Raw genomic sequence first — 20680 nt, 5'->3', positions numbered from 1 at the left:
CACAATGCCTGCATTCAGTAAGAGAGATCAACTTTATGGAAGGAAGGCACCTGCTAGGCGGAACAGCAGTTTATAAAACCAACTTTTATTTCCATCAGAAGTTGGTCTTTTTTTCCCCCCCACAATGTTACACACCCTGGCAACCTGTCTTGCTGAATTTTCCCTCTACCCTACCAAAAGAGCTTCTGGCGTAGAGTCTAGGTAATGCTTTCCCTAGTTCAAAGGTTAAGGCAAATTTAGCTCTGTCTAGAGCGCTTGCCTCTCAGCCAGTTCGCCCCCTCTTTTAAAACCACAGCCTGGGACTTAGTGGTCCCATATCCTCGAAAGTCCACAAGAAAAGCTACTGTAGGTAGGGAGGAACAAAGCTGGAACGGTAGGAAAGACCGACAGCATCCAGGCCCCAGGTCGCCCTAGAAATCAGCCTCTCCAGACGCAAGAAACGAGGCTCGGCCGGGCCCGGAGAACCTGCCGCCCGGAAGCAACAACTCCCATCAAAAGGCAAAGAAAAGTTGCACGGCAGAGCTCGGCCCCGCGAGCAGCCTGCGCCGGTGCTTGAGAACAGGGGGCCCGGGCTGCGCAGGCCCGGCCGCGGGCGGTGGCTGTGTTGTCGCCGGGCCGACCCGGGCTCCGGAAGGCGCGGGTCCGGGGGTGCGCCGTCGCTTCGGGCGGAGCGGGCTCTGTGCCCGGGTCCGCACCCCTCCCAGCACCGCGGGCACTGGGTGGAAAGACGCGGCCAAGGACCGCGGACAATGCCCGGCCGAGCCGGCAACCTCGGCGCGCTGCGCGGGCCCGCCGCTTTTCCTCCCGAGGCCGCGCTGCCGGCGCGCTCAGCCGGGTCGGGTGCACGACGCTGCGGCAGCGCCTGCCGCCAGTTCCCCGCCGCCCGCTTCTCCGCCGGGCGGTTCCCGGGCCTCGGTGAAGCCGCGGCGTGCGAACGGAGCCGGCGCACGGAGAAGCGCGGGGCGCGCGCTCAGGGCAGCCGGGGCGCGCGGGAAGAGAGGAGCGCGCGTGGAGACGGCGGCGCGCGCCCAGGGCGGCCGGGCGCGCGGGCAGAGCCGGGCACGGGCCGGGAAGGAGGCGCGCAGCAGAGCGAGGCGCGCGGTGCTCCCCACGGGTCCGCCGCAGCTCCGACGGGCTTTCGGTTGACCCCGGCTCTGCGCTGCGCCCGCGTCCGTTAGGAGCCTCCCCAGCCGGCGCCGCAGCCGCCCACCTCAGTCCGCCTCCCTTGCGGCTCGCAGCAAGAAGGGCAGCCGGGCCAGGGCCGGGGACCCCGGATCCCACGGCCGACGGTCGGCCGGCATCCCGGCGCCTGCTCCGGCGCTGGAAGAGAAAGTGAAATGAAGTGCCTTTCCCCAGGCAGCACCTACCAGGTCCCCAGTCCCATGCAGCTGCCTCGCTCCTCCAGCGCCGCTGGTCCCCGCCCTCGGGCCCCAGGCTTCGTTCTCTTTGACAATGGCGCGTCCCCTTTAAGGAATAATCCGATCGGGACCGATCCGTGGTTAAACCTCCCTCCGACTCTGATTTTAACCGGATTTCTGTCTCTCCCAGAGCCCGACGGGCGCCCGGCGGTGCTGCGAGCTCTGCCCACCCCTTCCCTGCCCCGCCCACCCCCTCGCCTTCCTGATTGGCGAGGGACACTACACCAGGAACAGTGGTCCTCGCCCTCCACTGGCCGGCCCCCCCGCCGCTCAGAGTTTCCCCACCTTCGCCCCGCCCCCCTCCCCGGGTTGGACCTACCTCTAATCACTCTCTGTCCTCGCCTCCAACGTTGCTTTGGAGAACTGGCAATCAAGGCTCACCCTCCCGCCTCCGGAAAGCGAACTTTATTTTTATTGGTAGGAAGACATCTTCCTGTGTACCTGATTGGGCGAGGAAGGGCGAGTCTGCACGCCCCTTACCTATTATCGCTCTCCCTGGACGGCGGAGAGAAAGACAGCCGTAAAGTCTTCCCTACTTTGGCTTCCTCTAAGCGCCTTTCCCTTTTAAATGTTGGTAGGGGTCGAGCACAAACAGCCTATACGGCGGGAAGCGGGAAAGGGAGACGGGAAGAATGCAAAAATCTCCAGATGAGGAGCACATCGCACTGGCTGTGGGATCCTGAGAACCCAATCCTGCTGTCTCCTGAATCGAGTGAGAACACCTGAAATCCTAGTACTGGCTCCAGAGAATTAACCAAGTTCGCACTCCCTGTTCAGTCTGCTCAGATCCTTGAATCTCCGGCTCTGAGCACCCGGAAGAGTTTATGAAGGTGTCTGCAAGCCTTGAGGTTTCCTTGTTTGTCTTGCAATCGGACATTCAGAAAAGCGTTTAAATCCTTCCCAATAGAAGTTCCGTTTAGGTCACGTCCTGTGTGTCGTACTGGTGTTTACGCAGGAGCTACGTTAATTTTTGGAAAGATTAAACAGATGGTCCTCTCTGGTGATATTCTCAAAGTCCCTCTTGCTACAAATGCGGACACCAGAAGGCTACTGCTTGAAGGACAGAAGCACCTTCAGGGAAAAGCACGTCTACCCAAAAGAAGAGGGAGAAGTCTGTTAAGAAAAGACGTCCTTGTGGCAGACCCCAGCTCCCTGCGACAGCCTCAGAGTCTGCGTTAGCGCAGCACCAGCTTCCCACCCCAGATGCAAGAAGCAAAGGATAATTTCCGGAAAAACTGAGTGTGGTTATGACTTTGGGCCCCGCCCGGAAACGTTAAGGAACGGTTCAGCGTTCTCTCGCTCTTTGCGATGGTCTTTGAGATACTCTGGACGTCAGGGCATCCGTACAGGTGCCGCGATCCCCACAGTGGGATCCAGCAGTGCCGAGAAAGCGGCACCTTAGAAGCCAGTCCGTCCCGCTCAGAAAGAGGGAAAAGAACGTAGACTGCTGACAGAAAAGGCTCCCCCCCCGCCCGCCCCCAGCTCAGGAGGGAGAGCCTTTAATAGCAAGAAGCGGTAAGAGAGGGTGACACGGTTGGGGTTTGCGGGTGGTATTGAGTTGGTAGGTTTTTGCAGTAGTGGGGGTTGAATTTAGGGACTCACGCACACAAGGTAAACCCTCTACTGCTGAGTTGAAGTTTCAGCCCTCACTCTCATCACAAGCCGAGACAAGACAGGAAGTTAGCTGGTTTATAAGGCAAATTGCAAGTGCCTAACAAATACCTTTAACTAACTCTCTGTCCGACCTAGTCCTCCGTTCCGTATCTGCAAGGGAACTGCTTCCAGGACCCCACGGATACCCCAACGCATAAAAATCACATACCGTTGTAGCATGCGACTTCCCCTCACTTACTGTAAATAATCTCTGGAGTGCTTCTCATACTAATACAGTGTCAGTGCTATGATAATCCTTATTGAATCACTGAGTGAATGATGACAAAAAAAATCTGTACATGTTCAGTTACAGACACAACCATGGTGGGATTTATTATATAGTATATGCCAGCAATAATTTAAATCTTCCCCGTGTCCCCCCCCCAATATTTTCCAGCCAATGCTAACTAAATCTGCATGAAGCTAAGGAATCTGAAGTTGTAGTCAACTGTACACATCTGTACACATGTACGTGGGTGTAGTCGACTGTGTGCATATGTATTCTTCCGTGTGTGTACATATTCTTTTTCTGGTTCCTCACTTACTATTCATAAACTTCGCTTTTGGTTTTGTGTTGGGTTTTTCTTTTGTTTTTCAATGCTGGGATGGAATCCAGGGCTTTGCACATGTTAAGCACACATCCTGCTTCTTAGTTATGCTCCCAGATTGTTTTTTTTTTTTTTTTAATGTATACAGTGTTCTGCCTGCATGTATGCCTGCACACCAGATCCCGTTACAGATGCTTGTGAGCCACCATGTGGTTGCTGGGAATTGAACTCAGGTCCTCTGGAAGAGCAGCCAGTGCTCTTTTAACCACTGAGCCATCTCTCAAGCCCACTTCCAGCTCTTAAGCATCCCCAAGCTTTGAGACTACTTCTAGTTTCTAGTAGTCCACTGGACTATAATAAGATGGTTTCTGGTAGTCCACTGAACCATTGTAAGATGGTTGCTAATAGTCCTCTAGCCTATAAGACAATTCTAATGTACTATTCTGGAGATAAAGGCATCTGGTATTTCAAGTGTTGCACACCTGCAGCTTTTGTCTCCATTTAGGTGACATCTTCAGTTCTCTAAAGCACCTGCTCTATGAGGTCCAGTTTCCTGTGGCTGTTTGTGCCAGCACAGGGGCTCATGACCTCAGAGGGCAGTCTGCAGTCACTTCTAGGCTCTCTTCCTCTTATTTAGCTGACTGTGCTAAGTTTACCACCTTTCACATCGTTCTTCTGTTTTAAAGTAGTCTGCATTTGTCCACCAGGCTTATTCACATTTCAGTCCACACACATGGCATGAAGGCTGGTCTCAAACTCTCTATATGGCTGAAGATTACCTTGAACTCCCCACATCCTATCCCCATCGCCCCAAGCGCTGGGATTACAGACATGTGCCACCATACCTGCCTGGGAAGAGTGATTTTTTTAATGTTCAGTAGTACAACTGGGTAGATACAGTTGCCATAAAATAAGATAAATAAAATAAATAAAAAACCAACAACAGCAATTGAATACTTCAGAATAGCTAATAAAAGAAATAATATATGTATGAAGAGGCAGAAATGTGCCAGTCACCTTAGGCAGATCCTAATGTATTATAAACACAGCTTAGCTGGAAAATAAGTGCAGTTACTATCTTGAAGTTTACAATTAAAATACATGTTTTGAAAACAACACAAGAACAAAACTAGTAGGAATGTTTGCTCGGTCTCAGAAAAGGCCCAAGTCCTCCACCCTCCATATTGAAACATGTCTCCCTGTAGAGTAGCTGCCTTCCATTGAGAGCATTGTTGAAACACGACACTCATCAGTTTAAAACAGTTCCACATCTAATTTTACCGAGTGAGGCGGAAGAGGGGCAGACCTGGACTTTGTAGACGCGTCCCCAGCTCTGTCCTACTTACAATACTGTAGGATTTCGTTAGGCACACACTGAGTGTCACCTAAGCACCTGGACAGAACAAAGAAGTCCCTTCATCACCTGACTCCGGGCCCCTGATCACTCCTCATGTGACAGTCAAGCCTCAATGCCTTTAGCCATATGGTGCCCTTTGTGAGTCTCACCTTCCTGAAGGACTCTCCTGGCTATCCCTCAAGTGATGATAGCCCAGTGCAGGTGCTCACTTTCCTCACAAGCCCGCCCTGGGGGTGTCCCCTCCTTGGTTTATTCTCTGTGCTACTTTCTGGCCAAGTACGTACTATTCTGATGACAGGCTCCACACTGAAGACAGATGCTAAACATTTCTTTTCTTCGGTTGCACTATCCTTGTCTGCTCAGGAAGAACAAGGTCACACATGTGCCTTTCACTTCCACACCCTTTAACACGGTGTCTGGCCTAACTGAAGGCTCTCAGTGAACGCACAGCAAATTGAAATGATGAGTGAGAGAAGTCAGCTCGCAAGTGAAATACCTTCTCGGCTTCCATACCACTCTAAGAGCATTGCAATTTCGTAAGATTTGGTTGTAAGTCTGTCTTTCGTAGAGAGACTGAGCCTCAATGTGTTACCCAGGCTAGCCTCAAACTCTTGAGATTAAGTGATCCTGCTGCCTCACCTGGCTAAGTAGCCAGGACTACGGAAACACACCACCATGCTCAGTTTATAGGTCTCCCTTATCAACTAGTCTAGGCCACTGGTTCCCACATACTTTTATTTCATACACTTATAAAATATCTAAAAACATTAGGGAGCTGACATAAAGCCTGTCAGCTCTTTGTTTTGCAAACTGAAAGTATAACCAGCTAATGCATATAAAATGTCTGTCCCATTCTCGTTATTTCACATAAGAACCTTTGTGTTTGTTTGAAGGGTTTTCAAGTCATGCTTTCTCTATGTAGCCCTGTCTGTACCCTGAAACTTGCTCTGTAGACCAGGGTGGCCTCAAACTCAGAGATCTGCCTGCCTCTGCTGGGTTAAAGGCTTGTGCTACCTACCAGGCCTGGCAATAGGAACATCTTAAGAGCAAAAATTAAGGACGTTGTCACCTCAGAATCAGTGAGTTTTGATATTTTAACACTATGAAGAACTTTCAGAGATTTCTGAGTCTAGAACACCCTTTGCACTTATTACTTGATCTGAGGCTCCTTTTTTTTTTAACCTGTTTTTGTGCCTGTGTGCACTGTACATATGTGTAGAAGTTCATGTACCTGCACATATGTCAATATGTGTGCATGTGAAGGCCAGAAGCCAAAGTTGAATGTGATCCCACCCTCTTCCCCCCACCTCCATTTTGAAACAAAGTCTCTCACTGAACCCTGAACTTCCTGATTTAGCTAGACTGGCTGGCCAGTGAGCCCCCGGGATCCTCCTGGATGCTGGGATTACCAGTGTGTGCCTGTGTTTTCATATGGATGTTAAATAGCCTAACTCAGGTCCTCATGCTAGCACAAAAAATCTTCTCTTTTTTCTATTTTTTTGAGACAGGGCCTCGGGCTGGAGAGATGGCTCAGCGGTTAAGAGCACTGGCTGTTCTTCCAGAAGTCCTGAGTTCAATTTCCAGCAACCACATGGTGACTCACAACCATCTGTAATGAGATCTGGTGCCCTCTTCTGGCCTGAAAGCATGCATGTAGGCAGAACACTGTATACATAATAAATAAATAAATCTTTAAAAAAAAAAAAAAAAAAAAAAGACAGGGCCTCACTTTGTAGCCCTGGCTGTCCTAGAACTCACTGTGAAGACCATACTATTCTCGAACTCAGAGATCCACCAGCTTCTGCCTGCTGAGTGCTAGAAATTAAAGGTGCGAGCCACCATGCCCAGCACAAAAAGCACTCGAATACCTGAGCCATTCCCGAGGCCATTTTGACCTATCTCAAAAGTTTGGAAATTACTATAGTTTTAGCGTTTTCTCCCATAACACTGAGGAGGAAAAATTATTTGAAATAATAGAAGAAAAATTATTGATCTACATAATATTCATACAGAGAAGAAAACATAATTTTATCTATCTTAAGTAAATATTCACAATTATCTTGTTTGCTTCCTGTAAGAATCTATGAGAAAAAATAATATTTCTTTTGAAACTTTTTTCTTTATTATGGTGTGTGTGTAGGAGGTAGAAGAGGTCAGAAGACACCCCTTGGATCCACGAAACTGGAGTTACGGATGGTTGTAAACTGCCATGTGCGTGCTGGGAACTGAACCCAGGTCCTCTGCAAGAGCAGCCAGTGCTCTTAACTGCTGAGCTATCTCTCTAACCCCTGCTCCTGAGGCTTTTGCAGGTAACTCTTGAATTCCTTTTTCATCTACCATGCTGCATAGAGTTCCTTCTCTTTTCTCGGGAAGCCTTGATGCTCTTAAAAAACACTTTTCAATCCTTAGGGGATTTCTCTGTTGTTTGTCAAGGAGGAAAACAGTATTTCAGTTCTCTTTTTAAAATATTTTTGGAGCTAGCAAGATGGCTCAGTGGGTAGAAGTAGCTGCCACCAAAACCAATAACCTTCAGTCCCTAGAACCCATGTTAAAGAACAAAAACAAGCCGGGTGGTGGTGGCACACGCCTTTAATCCCAGCACTCGGGAGGCAGAGGCAGGCGGATCTCTGTGAGTCAGAGGCCAGCCTGGGGTACCAAGTGAGTCCCAGGAAAGCCGCAAAACTACACAGAGAAACCTGTCTCGAAAAACAAACAAACAAAAACAAAAACATGATGTGGTGGCACAAACCTATAATCCCGGCATTACTCAGGTGAGCTGGGAGGCAGAAACATGTGGATTGTCTGGAAGTTTGCAGGAGTACACAGGATTCAGCAAAGCAAGAAATACTCTGCCTCAGTATGGTAGAAGGGGAGAACTCCCCAAAGCTGCCATCTCCACATATGTATACGTACATAACTGCACACACCCCTGCATACACCCGCACACGCTCCTACATACACACACACACACACACACACACACACACACACACACACACACGAAGTTTAAATAATATCTTACCCATATGGCATGCGTATTTCTCTTGAACTTTTAATAACTTAGGTTAACTCCCAATGTCTGTCTATCCTATGTGACAGGGTATGACAAGGCATGTCTGATAATACAAACCACACTGAGTAATGTTTGGGTGATATAAATACAAGCCATTTTGCAATAGCACAAAGCAATCAGATATAAGTTCTTCATGCTGGGCTAGCTTAACCACCCTGTAAGGGAAACTTCCGACACTGTGGCAAAGTCTGGAAACATTATATTCTAATCTGGCTTAAGTGGTTGGTTTCTTATTCCATAGAGTACATGATTAATATAGATGAGACCATCTTCAGTTACTAAAATAATATTTATTCTGTCCTACTTCAGCTCCTATATTTTATTTTATTTTATTTTTTATAGTTTATTTAAATTTATTTTATGTGCATTGGTGTGAAGGTGTCAGATCCCCTGGAACTGGAGTTATGGACAGTTGTGAGCTGATATGTGGGTGCTGGGAACTGAACTCTGGTAGAATAGCCAGTGTTCTTAACCGCTGATCCATCTATCCAGCCCTCCTATATTTTCTGAAGATCATTTATAAATTATGTATTTTAGTGTCCTTTCCAAAGTCAGACACATGTAATCCCAGTACTCTGATGGTGGAGGCAGAAGATGAGGCGTTTAAGGTTATCTTGGCTACCTGGTAAGTTCCAGGGCCAGCCTGGGCTACAAGAGACACTACAAAACTAGGCAGCCAAACAAAAACACATTTATTGCCCAAGCTTTAATCCCAGCAATTGAGGGAGAGGCAGACAAATCTCTGAGCTTGAGGCCAGCCTGGACTACAGAGTTCCAGGACAGCCAGGGCTACAGAGAGAAACTGTCTTGAAAAAAAAAAACAAAACAGTACACACACCACACACACACACACACACACACACACACACACACACACACACAAGCACATCTATTATCTGAGTTGCCTTTACTAATAATATTATAACTTTAGTCAAAGTATTTTACTGCTGGTTGTTAATATTTTCTGACTTTTCTTTCTTTTTTTCATTACAGAGGGAATTACATTCTAAAGAAAGCCACTGTGTGATATGTTAATAAAAAGAAGAAATAAACCAAAGACTCCTTGTTAGCTTTCTCGCTGACTATCTGAGATGGAAAACCAACATAATATTTAACTTGGAGAAGCAAGCAGTATCATAGAAAGGACACCCAAACCCAGTTCAGCCCCTTTTGTCTACCCTGCCATGAAAGTACCACTGAACCCAGCACCCCAATGCACACGCAGTCGGTACATTTTGGATTTTTAAAATTAAGTTGCTTGAAAGACTAAATGATTTGTTTTCCTGTGGCTAGTTTTTGTGGTTGTTGATTTGTTTTTCTTTTTGGCAGGCGGGAGTGAGGACCGAACTTCCGATCTCACGTATTCAAGGCAAGCACTGTGCCACTGGTTCACATTCCCGGACCACCCACCACACTTTTGGTTTCCCGATGAGTTGGTCTTGAACTTGCTGCCCTCCTCTCTTCAACCCCTGAAGTTGCATGTGCCACACCTGTCTCCTTTGTCACTACATTGATGGTTATTAGTTCTCACTTTGAGAAAGCAGCTTCATGTCTTGCAAGACTTCAAGGTGTATTTTCAAACATCCTGCTAGGTGTGAATTTGCACCTGAGACAGAATACTGTCAAGAGGGCCGGAAGCAATATTCAGTCTGATCCCAGAGTATTAATTAAAGGAGAGTCAATAAGCAAAGACAGGCATTTACTTAGAGTTATTGCTACCATCTGTCAACTTCTTACTTTGAATGGATTTCATGGATTATTCAAAGAACTAGGAAATATGCTGGGGAGGCGGGGTGTAGATAGTTACATGGCCAAAACACTGATCTCCTTTGTGTGTGTACGTGGTGGTGGTGGGAGCTGTCTGCTGATAGAGAAGAAGAGACGCAAAGAACAAAGGAAATGCTCTTTAATTAATCCTACCAGCTAAGCAAAAATAAATAGAACACTTGTTTCAGCAACAGCAGCAAACAGTTGACAACTGAGCGGAACCACCTGCAAGAGGCTGAGCACAGGCTGCCCAGAGATCCCAAATACTTTGTCCCGCACAGGGGTGGACAGTGTTCCGGGTAGGATCAGAGTGGAAACATGTTGAGCTGTGAGGCCGTACAGTCTCTGTTGCAGCTACACTCTGCGGCTGGGGCACAGAAGGGGCCAAAAACAACCCAGTAGACTGGAATGCAGGGGTTGGTTACAATAAAAAATTATCCATACTAAAACGAGATTTTAACTAAAATGAAATTTTCATATGAAATTTCATTTTTATGCCATAGAATATTATTATTCTTTTGGTTCTCCCCACCCCCCAGCAATTACAAAATGTTAAATCCAATTCCTATTCTTAGTATATCATCTTTATAAACTCAGGTGATGGACTAGATTGGGCCCATGAACTAGATTGGGCTGTCCTTCATCTAGCTAGTTTATTTAAAAAAAAAAAAAAAAAAAAAAAAAAACAGGATCTTCCAATACTCGGGGATGTGGAGGCAGAAAGTCCAGGGTTCGAAGTCCCTGTTGACCACATAACAAGCTCAAGGTCAGACCCATGCTACAGGAAGCCTGCCTCAAAACAGACAAAACTAGCAAAATTAACCACTCTGGGGACTAAAGTGAGGCCTCAGCAGCTGTGAACACTTACTGCACTTCCAGAGGACCCAGGTTCACTTCCCAGCACCCATCCTGGGAGACTCACAACTGTGTGTCACTCTAGCTCCAAAGATCCAACATCTTCTGGGCTCCATAAGCTGCACTCATGTGTACATACCCACAAACACACATCCATATGCACATGTACATACTCTAAAAAAATAAGTGAATTTCTTTTCAGACTTTTGTTTTGCATATTTTGTTAAGTGCTGTGATGGTCTGAATAAGAATGGCCCCCATAGGCTCTTATATTTGAAGGCTTTGTCATCAGGGAGTGGCACTACTTGAGAAGGATTAGGAGGTGTGGACTAGGAGTTGGTGAGGCTTTGTGGGAGGAAGTGAATCACTGGGGGTGGGTTTGGAGGTTTCAAAACCACAAACCAGGCCTAGTGTTTTTCTCTTCCTGCTGCCTATGGATCCAGAACTCTCAGCTCCTTCTCCAGCACCATGTCTGCCTGCAGGCTGTCACATTCCCTGCCATAATGACAATGGACTAAACCTCTGAAACTATAAGCCAGCCCCAATTAAATGTTTTCTTTTGTAAGAATTTCCTGGTCCTTCTGGAATCCAGTGCCTGTGGTATGACACCTTGCACAGGCTTGGTGCAGTGGGAAGGGGCTTGGACCTGCCTAGGCTCAGTGTGCTGGGCTCTGCTGACTCCCCATGGGAGACCTCGATTTGGGGGATGTGGGGATGCAGGGTGGCTTGGGAAAGAGGGCTGGGGGATGGGAGGAGGAAGGAGGGGGTTCTGTGGATAGCATGTGGAGTGAGTAGAAAATTTCTTAATAAAGAAAAATGAAGAAAAAAAAGAGGGAGGGAAGACTGCCATCATGATGTAAAATTAATAAATTAATTAAGTGAAATACATACATAAATAAATAAACAAACAAATAAATAGATAGATAATTAAATAAATAAATTCTTAGAAAGAAAAAAAAAAAAGAATTGCCTGGTCATGGTGTCTCCACAGCAATAGACCAGTGGCCAAGACAAGTACTTACTATGGTCAGGGGTGACTGTAGATCTGGGACTATCATGCCTAATAAGATAAACATGAGCCCTGTCTTCATGGAGCTTACAGTACAATGGCCAGACAAATATCTTATTATACAAATGGCTATGGAGAAAAAAAGAGAAGTCTCAACTCTGAATGTAATCTAGTCCAGGAGGTCAGGAAGAGCCTGTCTAAGGAAGTGTCTTTGACACAGAGTGAAAACTGAGACTACATGGACATGGTGAGAACATCTTAGGTGGGAAGTCTCGTACCTGTGGCACCTGGGTGGCCCCAGAAGGCCGGTGTTCCTGGACAACTCGACACGAAGGGAAGACTATGGGCAAGCAGAGAAGCTATGGAAACGGGTAAAAGAAACACGTTCGGTGTCCAGCAGATCTTATTCAGGGCGGTCAAATGCCCTTGAAAGCTTTCAATCAAGGGTCAGGTTTGCAGTGTTAAAGGTCACCAAGGAGGCTGAATCTGGAGGAGATGGGGGGAGGGGTGTGTGGGCAGGATCAAAACATAGTGTACAAAATTTGGCAAGAAGGCACTCATGCGAGCATGCGTGTGCACTCGTGCATGCATGCACAGACACACACACACAGACACACACACACAGACACACACACACGTGAGATCATGAGTTAGTGACAGAAGTGGTGGCTACAGGGGTCAAATCCTTCCAAAGACATCTAGACCCTCAACTCCGCACTGTACTTGGTGATTTCGATGTTACTTGACCTATACTAGGTACTGTTCTTTTACTATTTACTCCTTTTGTACATGCGTGCACACGTGTGCACATGTGTGCCACAGTGCATAGGACAACGTGCATGAACTTGCAGTTCTCTGGTTCAACCACGTGGATTCTGAGGATCAAACTCAGGTCATCTGGGTCATGGACGCGGTGGCAGGTGCTTCTACCGTCTGAGCCGTCTTCTGGCCCCTCCCAGGACTATTCTTAATGACTTACATATACCAACTCACTGACATTCCACACAACTCCTTCGAGGGTCATAGGACTGTTACCTGCCCTGGAAAGAAGTTAACTTCATATGATCAGCTTACAGGATGGGGGAGGGGGACATTGCAAGAGAAAGCTAAAAGTGAGGAAGAAGAGGGAGGAGACAATACCAGAGATGCTTTCTATAGGCCCTGCAGTTTGGCTAGATGCTGGTGGGAAGTTGTATTGTTTTCTGGGAACGAGGCCCAAATGGAGCCAGGCAGCTGCCTTGGGCATCTGTAGAAGCTCTTATGAGAGAACTCATTACAACACAAATATACCCAATGTAATATTTAGGACGTTTTTATCCACTAAAGCTCCCTCTGTTTATCTAAGATTCAGACCTCACCGGGCATCCTGTGTTTTATCTGGCAACCTCAAAGAAGCAAACATTCCTTCCCATAAATTGCTGGGTGCCAGCTGGAGACACCTGGTCCCTTGGGAATCAGAAACTCCGAGTTAATAGAGTAAACAAGTCCCAAAAGCATGCTGGAAGAATCCAGAAACCACCAGCACAAAAATTGGAGGATTCAGTGTTTACCTTTGCCTCCAGACTCACACTTTCACCCTCAAGACTCACCTCGCAGACTCTTCCATCTCATGGGAAGCTAACAAACTCACAGGCACAGAGTGAGTGGGGTGGATTCCACAGGAGAGGTAGGAGTTGAAGGGAGCTTGGCCCATCAGGGCCCGCCTTCCAAACAGCTCAAAGCAGCGTCTGACCTACAGTTGACCTCTCTACCTGTAAGCTAGACACCCACTGATTTAACAGACTCAAACAGCCAGGAAACAGCTCACCTAGAACAGAGAAGGCACTGGGATCGCTGCACTGGGAAGGATCGCCGTTGACTTTCCAAGAGGCCTGCCTAGGCTGATGACATTATCTCTCCTTTTTTTCCTATTATGTCTTAAACAACACAAATAACTATTTGTATAACATTTATATTATGCCAGATATTAAATAATACTCTGGAAATGTATGTTAGGTTATATGCATATACTATACTATTCTATTTTATTCATTTATTTAGTGTTGGGCATTGAACACAGGGCCCCTTGCATGCTTAGCACATTCAATACAACTGAACTACATCCCTAGTCCACTTTGCTGTTTTTATATAAGGGACCTGAGCACTCCAAGATTATGGTCCCCTGGGAAAGGGGCCTCAAACTAGCCCTGGTGACTGAGGGATGACCATGTTTTATACGCTCTCATCTGCAGATCCCTTTCATGAGCAGTGGTTTCTTGTGGCACTCTGTCCTGTCCCCTGGGTTTGGCTCACTCTGTTGACACATCCTTTTCTCTCCTCTGTCTTCTTAACATTCTCGCAGTGGCCAAGAATTTCTCTCCTCTAGAGCAAATTCCCAAGGTCAGCAGTTTTGAGTCCCTCTCAGAAACTTTTCATCAGTTGACATCTAAGGCCTCATGGTCTCAACTGCTTACAGAAGCATTCTTCCAAACAAAAGCAACCTGACATTCTCCCAAAGAAGAATAGAGATGCCAGCAGTTAAGGGGAAAAAGTGTTAAGTTTGCCAGTGGAAGCATTTTGGGGGGAGGGGGCAGGATATCAGAAGGGAAAAAAAGGCCGGTAACAGCCAGGTGTAGTTATGAATGCCAGCAGTCACAGGCAGAGACAATAGATCTATGTAAGTTCAAGGTGGGTGCTGGGAATTGAATTGGGGTCCTGTGTGTGTGTGTGTATGTGTGTGTGTGTGTGTGTGTGTGTGTGTGTGTGTGTGTGTGTGTATTGATGCGTGAGTCTATGTACATGAATGTGGGTACCTTAAGAGGTCAGAGGTCTCAGATGCCCTGGAACTGAAGTTATAGGTGTTTGTGAACCACCAGATGTGGGTGATGGGAACCTGACTTGGTTCCTCTTAGAAAGTAGCAAGTGCTCTTTACTGCTAGGCCATCTCTAGAGCTCCCAGAAACATATTCTCTCCCCCCCCCCCCCCCCGCAAGACAGAGTTTCTCTGTATAGCCCTGGCTGTTCTAGAACTTTCTTTGTAGACCAGGGTGGCCTCAAACTCAGAGATCATACTCCTTTATCCCAGCCTCTTGAGTGCTGGGATTAAAGGAGTGTGCCACTATGCCAGGCATCCATAAGTTTATTCTTAAGAAAAAATTCTTATAAAAAGGGACATTAATAGTTCAAGAATAATACTATAGGCTGTGGTAATATTTCATTTGTGCTGAAATGTAGTGATATTTTATTTGTATGTTAATAAATAAAGTTTGCCTGGAGATCAGAGGAAATAGCAAGCCATTTTAAGTAAACACAGAAGTCAGGCAGTGGTAGCACATGCCCTTAGTCTGATCACTTAGCAAACAGATCCTGTGTGTGAGTGTGTGTGTGTGTGTGTGTGTGTGTGTGTGTGTGTGTGTGTTCAAGGCCATACTAGGGAATAGAGCCAACACCTTTAATCCCAATTCCAACCATAGAGACCTGGAGGTCTGTAAAGACAGGCAGTGACAAGGAAGTGAGGTAGCTGGGCTAAGAGCCAATCAGAGGGCAGAACAGCAAGGCAATAAAAGCCTGGGTAGACAGGAAGTTGTGGCACTTTGGAAGCTGGTGAGGTAAGGTTGGTTTGTGGCTCTCACTATTTCCCTGATCTCTAAGGCTTTCACCCCTATATTTGGCTTTTTTTTTTAATAAGACCACTTAGAAACTCATCCACAATAGGCATCATTTTGGATTATATTATTGATTACAGATAAATCTATTGGTTTATTTTTCTGCCTTTAAATCTAGCTCAAAATTAAATCTGATTACATTTGTACAGTAAGGAAAAAGATTTTGGTGAATAGTGTAACTGCTTATAAATAGAGGAGTTGCTGTTCTTTAAAACAATGATAATAATAATGACTGGAAGTGCTTGCCTAGCATGGGGGAAGTCTTGGGTTTGATCCCCAGGAAATAATACATAGGACCAGGAATATGGCTCATTGAATAAAATCACTTGCCAAGCAAAGCCTGATGACCTGAGTTTGAGCCCCAGAAGCCAGAAGCAAGGGCAGCCATCTGTAATCTTAGAATTCCTGCCTCAGGATGGGAGGTGGGGACAGGAGGCTTAGCTCAATGCTCAGGAGCAAAAGACACTGATATAAGAACAACCCCAACTCATCAAGGCAGAAAGTGACAGCCGACTCATGAGAACTCTCATGAGTTACCTTTCATTTGTCCTGGAAGGCTGGAGAGCTGGGTCTGCAGGGCTCTAGCCCGGTACCTTTCATTTGTCCTGGAAGGCCGGAGAGCTGGGTCTGCAGGGCTCTAGCCCGGTACCCTTCATTTGTCCTGCAAATCGACCTCAAAAAACTACAGTTCATTCAGCCTTATTCACTTTCCAGGTAGTGCTTGCTTAAATTTTTGTCTTTAAGTCTAGCTCAAAACTGAAGCTGCCTGCTCTTTGCAAGGCAGGGAAAAGGGTTTAGGTGGACATGCCATAGTTGACGCACTCTACAGAAGGTCCATCAAGTCCTGCCGGCAGCCCACTGGAATAATCCCAACACAAACAGGACTGGGGAACAACTCCAGTCAGCTGTAGCGGGGTGGAAAAGAGAATCTGAGCAGCCATTTTGACTCAGATACTCTTAAAAACCAGCTTTTTAGGGGCTGAAGGGATGGCTCAGTGGTTTAGAGCACTGACTGCTCTTCCGGAGGAGCCGGGTTCAATTCCCAGCACCCACCTAGCAGCTCACAACTGTCTGTAATTCCAAGATCTGAAACTGTCATGCAGACACGCATGTAGGCAAAACAAATAAGTAAAAATAAATAATTTCTAAAAAACCAGCTTTCTATAAGTATGTCAGCATTCTTAGTAATAGGCTTATTTCTTGACTAGTGCTTCTTTATTTTCAAACATTCAAATACAAACCCTTCACATTTAGGAACCAATGAGATGGCTCATCAGGTAACATGCCTGCCTTCAAGCCTGACAGCCCGAATCCAATCCCTGAGACCCACAAGGTAGAGCGAGAGAACTAACTTCTATGAGTTGATCTCTGAGCTCCACATGCAGGCTGTGGCATGCTCGCAAGCACATGCATGCCTACGCACACATACATATACACACATAAATAATAATAATAAATAAATATAATAAAAACTAAAACCTCATAGTTACCCTTTTTCTGCAAGTATAAACCTGAACCAGGCATACATACCCCATATATTAATTACGCAGATAATAAACATATTAGTAACATAGTAACCACTCCAGTGACGTGTTAACAAGACAGAAGTTCAAGTAACAAAACCACATGGAATTGATTTATCATTTTTCTAGATGTTTACCACTTTACAAATTGTTCATCTGCCAGATATATTGGAGTCTCAACATAGCAAATATTTTATTAACCAATTGAAAAGATTAAAAAAAAAAAACAAATCCCCTCTCAGTAACCTGTCCCTTGACACATGATGAGGGAAAATGTTCACAACAACTGACTAGTGTTCTAGATTGCCCTTCAAAGAGACACATTGCCTTTGGGAATCATTATCATTCGGTGCATTGGTGAGGCCATGAGGTGCTTATTTGTAACTTTTGCTGTCTGGCTTGTTTTGAACAGTCTTTCTCGTGGGGCCTTGCAGTACTTCAACAGGCCACATTTTCCCTAGACAACCATATGCAGATATCTGGTGGCTTTTGTGAAGTCCCACTCAACAGAATTTGGTATTTTGGATCTATTTTTAGGAGTTCTGCTCTGTGAACATTTTTAGCCTGTACGATGTCAGCCTGGTAATTTTCATGCAAGTAAGAAAACAATTTGTTCTAGCCTCCAAAATGGTACTGACATCAGAAGTGTCCTTCACACTGGAGGACTTGTGACTAAGTGCTTCCAGAAAGAGCAGTAAAAATGGTGGACAATACCAAGTAAATGCCACCTAAGTGGCCTTGCTAACAGGAAAACAGTGACTCTTTGTGGCCAGCAAAATGGAGACAGAAGCCACTGCTGAGCTATGTCAAGGGGCGTCAAGCTACTCTTCCCTTCCTGCTTCTTGCAACCCCAGAGAGTCTGGGTGGTCATGGCCCTTGCATTGTTGCTGTTTGATGGCAATTACACTGCAGACCCCAGGCTATTACTCCAGAACAACACCCCCACTTTTTTCTAGTATTTTAATCAAACTGGCCCAAACGCTATCCCCTCATGTTCTACAATGCCCTGGTCTGCCTCAGGAAGTCTCAGCAGAGCGGGGTCCAAGCAGGTTAATGGCGAATTCAAGGAAGCAAGAGAGTACTAGTTAACGGTGGTGACACTGGGAGACAGCTGGGGAGATAGAGAAGTTGCAATCCCGTGAACGGCCCTATGAAGCCTGAAAATGAAGTCAAGGACGGTAAGAGTAGGATGCAGAGTTCCCCCACTTACATCCCATCATGAGTGTACAGGGTAATTGTAGCATAACCAATTTTTTTGCATAGGATTATACTGGAGTGTCTTTAAGGGTTATGCTGTGGATATCACTCTGTATGCTGTGAATCTGTGTTGCTCTGATTTGATTGATAAATAAAACACTGATTGGCCAGTAGCCAGGCAGAAAGTATACTATAGGCAGGATAAGCAGAGAGGAGAATTGTGGGAACAGAAAGGCTGAATGAGGAGTTGCCAGCCAGACACAGAGGAAGCAAGATGTAAAAGTACTGGTAAGCCACAAGCCACGTGGCAATTTATAGATTAATAAAAGTGGGTTAATTTAAGATATAAAAACTAGATAGCACATGGCGGTGGTGGCACACACCTTTAATCCCAGCACTTGGGAGGCAGAGGCAGGTGGATCTTTGTGAGTTCAGGGCCAGCCTGGGCTACAGAGTGAGTTCCAGGACAGGCTCCAAAGCTACACAGAGAAACTCTGTCTTGAAAAAACAAAAAACAAAAACAAACAAACAAACAATAAACAAAACAAAACAAAAAACTACATAGCAAGAAGTCTGCCACAGCCATACAGTTTATAAGTAATATAAGTCTCTGTGTGTTTACTTAGGTCTGAGTGGCTGCAGCAGCTGGGTGGACACAAGAAAACTCCAGCTAGAGGGTTATGGGAGTGAGAGAGGTCAAAAGATCATCTTAGATTCCAGGTACCACAGAGACAAAATTGCTCCCCACCCTGTGTCTGAAAAGCATGCTGCTGTGTATCAGAAGACAATAATGTCCATGAAAATGGAGATGATTGACAAGCTAGGCAGAGGTTCTTCTTAAAGTCACAGAATACTTCTGGTCAACTTCATCCAAACCCTTAGGGGCCCTTAAGACATCTTTAAGATGTCAATTCATCATCCCAGCAGCATGAAGACTATCACCTGTGTTCTACAGGTATTACCTATGGTCTAAAGGTATCACCTGTGTTCTATAGAAATCACCTGTGTTCTATAGGTATCACCTGTGTTCTGTAGGTATCACCTGTGTTCTAAAGGTATCACCTGTGTTCTGTAGGTATCACCTGTGTTCTACAGGTATCACCTGTGTTCTACAGGTATCACCTGTGTTCTATAGGCATCACCTGTGTTCTATAAGTATCACCTGTGTTCTGTAAGAATCACCTGTGTTCTATAGGTATCACCTGTGTTCTACAGGTGTCTACTCACTTTAAAGTACCATATAGGGCTGTTGTCCAAGGCTCTTTTTTTTTGCAAGTGCCAGAAACTGAATGTTAAGCAAGATGAGGCACTTCATGAGAGAGCAGAGAGATGTCTGAAGAGTGAAACTGATAAGCCTCTGATGAAGGGCTTGGAACAGGATTGGTGACAGGTGCTAGCCAGGCTGTCTCTCCAGTTGCCATGGTCTTAGTCTGCTAATCTGGATGGTTCTGTTTCATTGATCTCTCTTCTCTGCTGTCCCAGCCTCAAATAAATGGAAGTCCACAGATAGGTATCATTTCTCTGCAGAGACAGTCTCTGGCCCTAAGCTCACATCAATTTATTCAGGCAAACAGATGCAGTTGAATTGTTGTGTCTAAATTTTAAGCTCCGGGTTTGCAGTATAGCTCAATGGTAGAGTACTTGCTATGATGCTTGAGGCCTGAAATTCAATACCCAGCACTGAAAAATAAACTTAATTAACTAATTAATTAAAACCAAATAAACAAATCACAAATTACTGTGAATGAGAATCTTATTGCTCCTACCTAAATTAGGAGTCTAGCCTTCACTCTACTTGTGAATGGTAGGGCAAGGTCCCAATATAAACACAGGGACACTAGATCCACACTTATAGGAGAGACAGAAGCAGGGAAGGTAGTTATTCTTAGAATCAAACTTATGTGGCCTCAAAGACATCCCCAAAGCCACTTGCTGTGAGTAGGGACTATTATTATTCCCACTTTACAGGAAGTTAGTGGTAGACTCAGGATCTGAAGTTAGGTCTGTCTGTGTCTTAATCACCATGCTGTGATATGTCTCCAATCCCTACTTAGCAAGTACCCCTATTATTTGATATAGCTTCATATGAAGCCTACCTACAGGCAGGGACTAATTATATAGCCTCCACACATGCTGATTCCTGGGAGGATTTGGGTTCTCATTACAAACCAATAACTTGGCATTCTGGTTTACACACCATTATTACAAATTCCAGGTCATCAGGACAGTCCTAAGAACTGGGTCTTCTGTATTAACATGATGACAAATACACTGCAGACCTGTAGAGTTCAAGCCAAGACCCACAGCGGTGCACACAATGTTCCCTCTTTAACATAGTGTTCACTTCTGGGAAGCTTCCTAAGGAGAGTTACTGCACTTTCTAGACACAATAGCCCTCTCTTACTACATCAGCCCGTTTCTACAAAGATTGGGTTTTGTCCTTATTAAGTCTTAAGAGGCTGATTGCAATGTCAGGAATTTTACTTTCCATTTACACTCTTATTCCCCATTTATTGTTCAGTATCAATTGCTTGCCAACACATGTACTAGTTTCTGTGAATGTAGCTGTAACTCCACCCAGGCACGGAAACACAGGCATGCAGGTTTTGGAGGAGAGGGAGAATAAGAACGGTGAA

At 45.7% G+C, this 20680-nt stretch overlaps 1 protein-coding gene and 1 long non-coding RNA gene across 6 annotated transcripts in view; one reads left to right on the top strand and one right to left on the bottom strand.

Annotated features, from left to right (window-relative positions):
- The window catches only part of Fryl (FRY like transcription coactivator), a 242924-nt gene extending 241338 nt beyond the window's left edge, over nucleotides 1-1586 (bottom strand). For 4 of the 5 annotated variants that reach the window (XM_036201445.1, XM_036201447.1, XM_036201446.1 and 1 more), the window contains exon 1: nucleotides 1368-1579. The gene's annotated coding sequence lies outside the window, so the exon portion shown is untranslated. Of the gene's footprint in view, nucleotides 1-1367 lie in introns of all 5 variants that reach the window. The other variant, XM_036201449.1, reaches the window with a different exon arrangement.
- Nucleotides 1587-7212: 5626 nt separating this feature from the next.
- LOC118592256 lies at nucleotides 7213-10324 on the top strand. Its single transcript, XR_004946058.1, has 3 exons — nucleotides 7213-7285; nucleotides 9043-9277; nucleotides 9379-10324. It is a non-coding gene; the product is annotated as an uncharacterized LOC118592256 (long non-coding RNA).
- Nucleotides 10325-20680: the final 10356 nt, after the last annotated feature.

Source organism: Onychomys torridus, chromosome 10 (genome assembly GCF_903995425.1).
Source record: "Onychomys torridus chromosome 10, mOncTor1.1, whole genome shotgun sequence".
Classification (NCBI taxonomy): domain Eukaryota; kingdom Metazoa; phylum Chordata; class Mammalia; order Rodentia; family Cricetidae; genus Onychomys; species Onychomys torridus.
The sequence above is the reverse complement of the archived record's forward strand: the minus strand, read 5'-3'. Positions and strand labels throughout refer to the sequence as shown.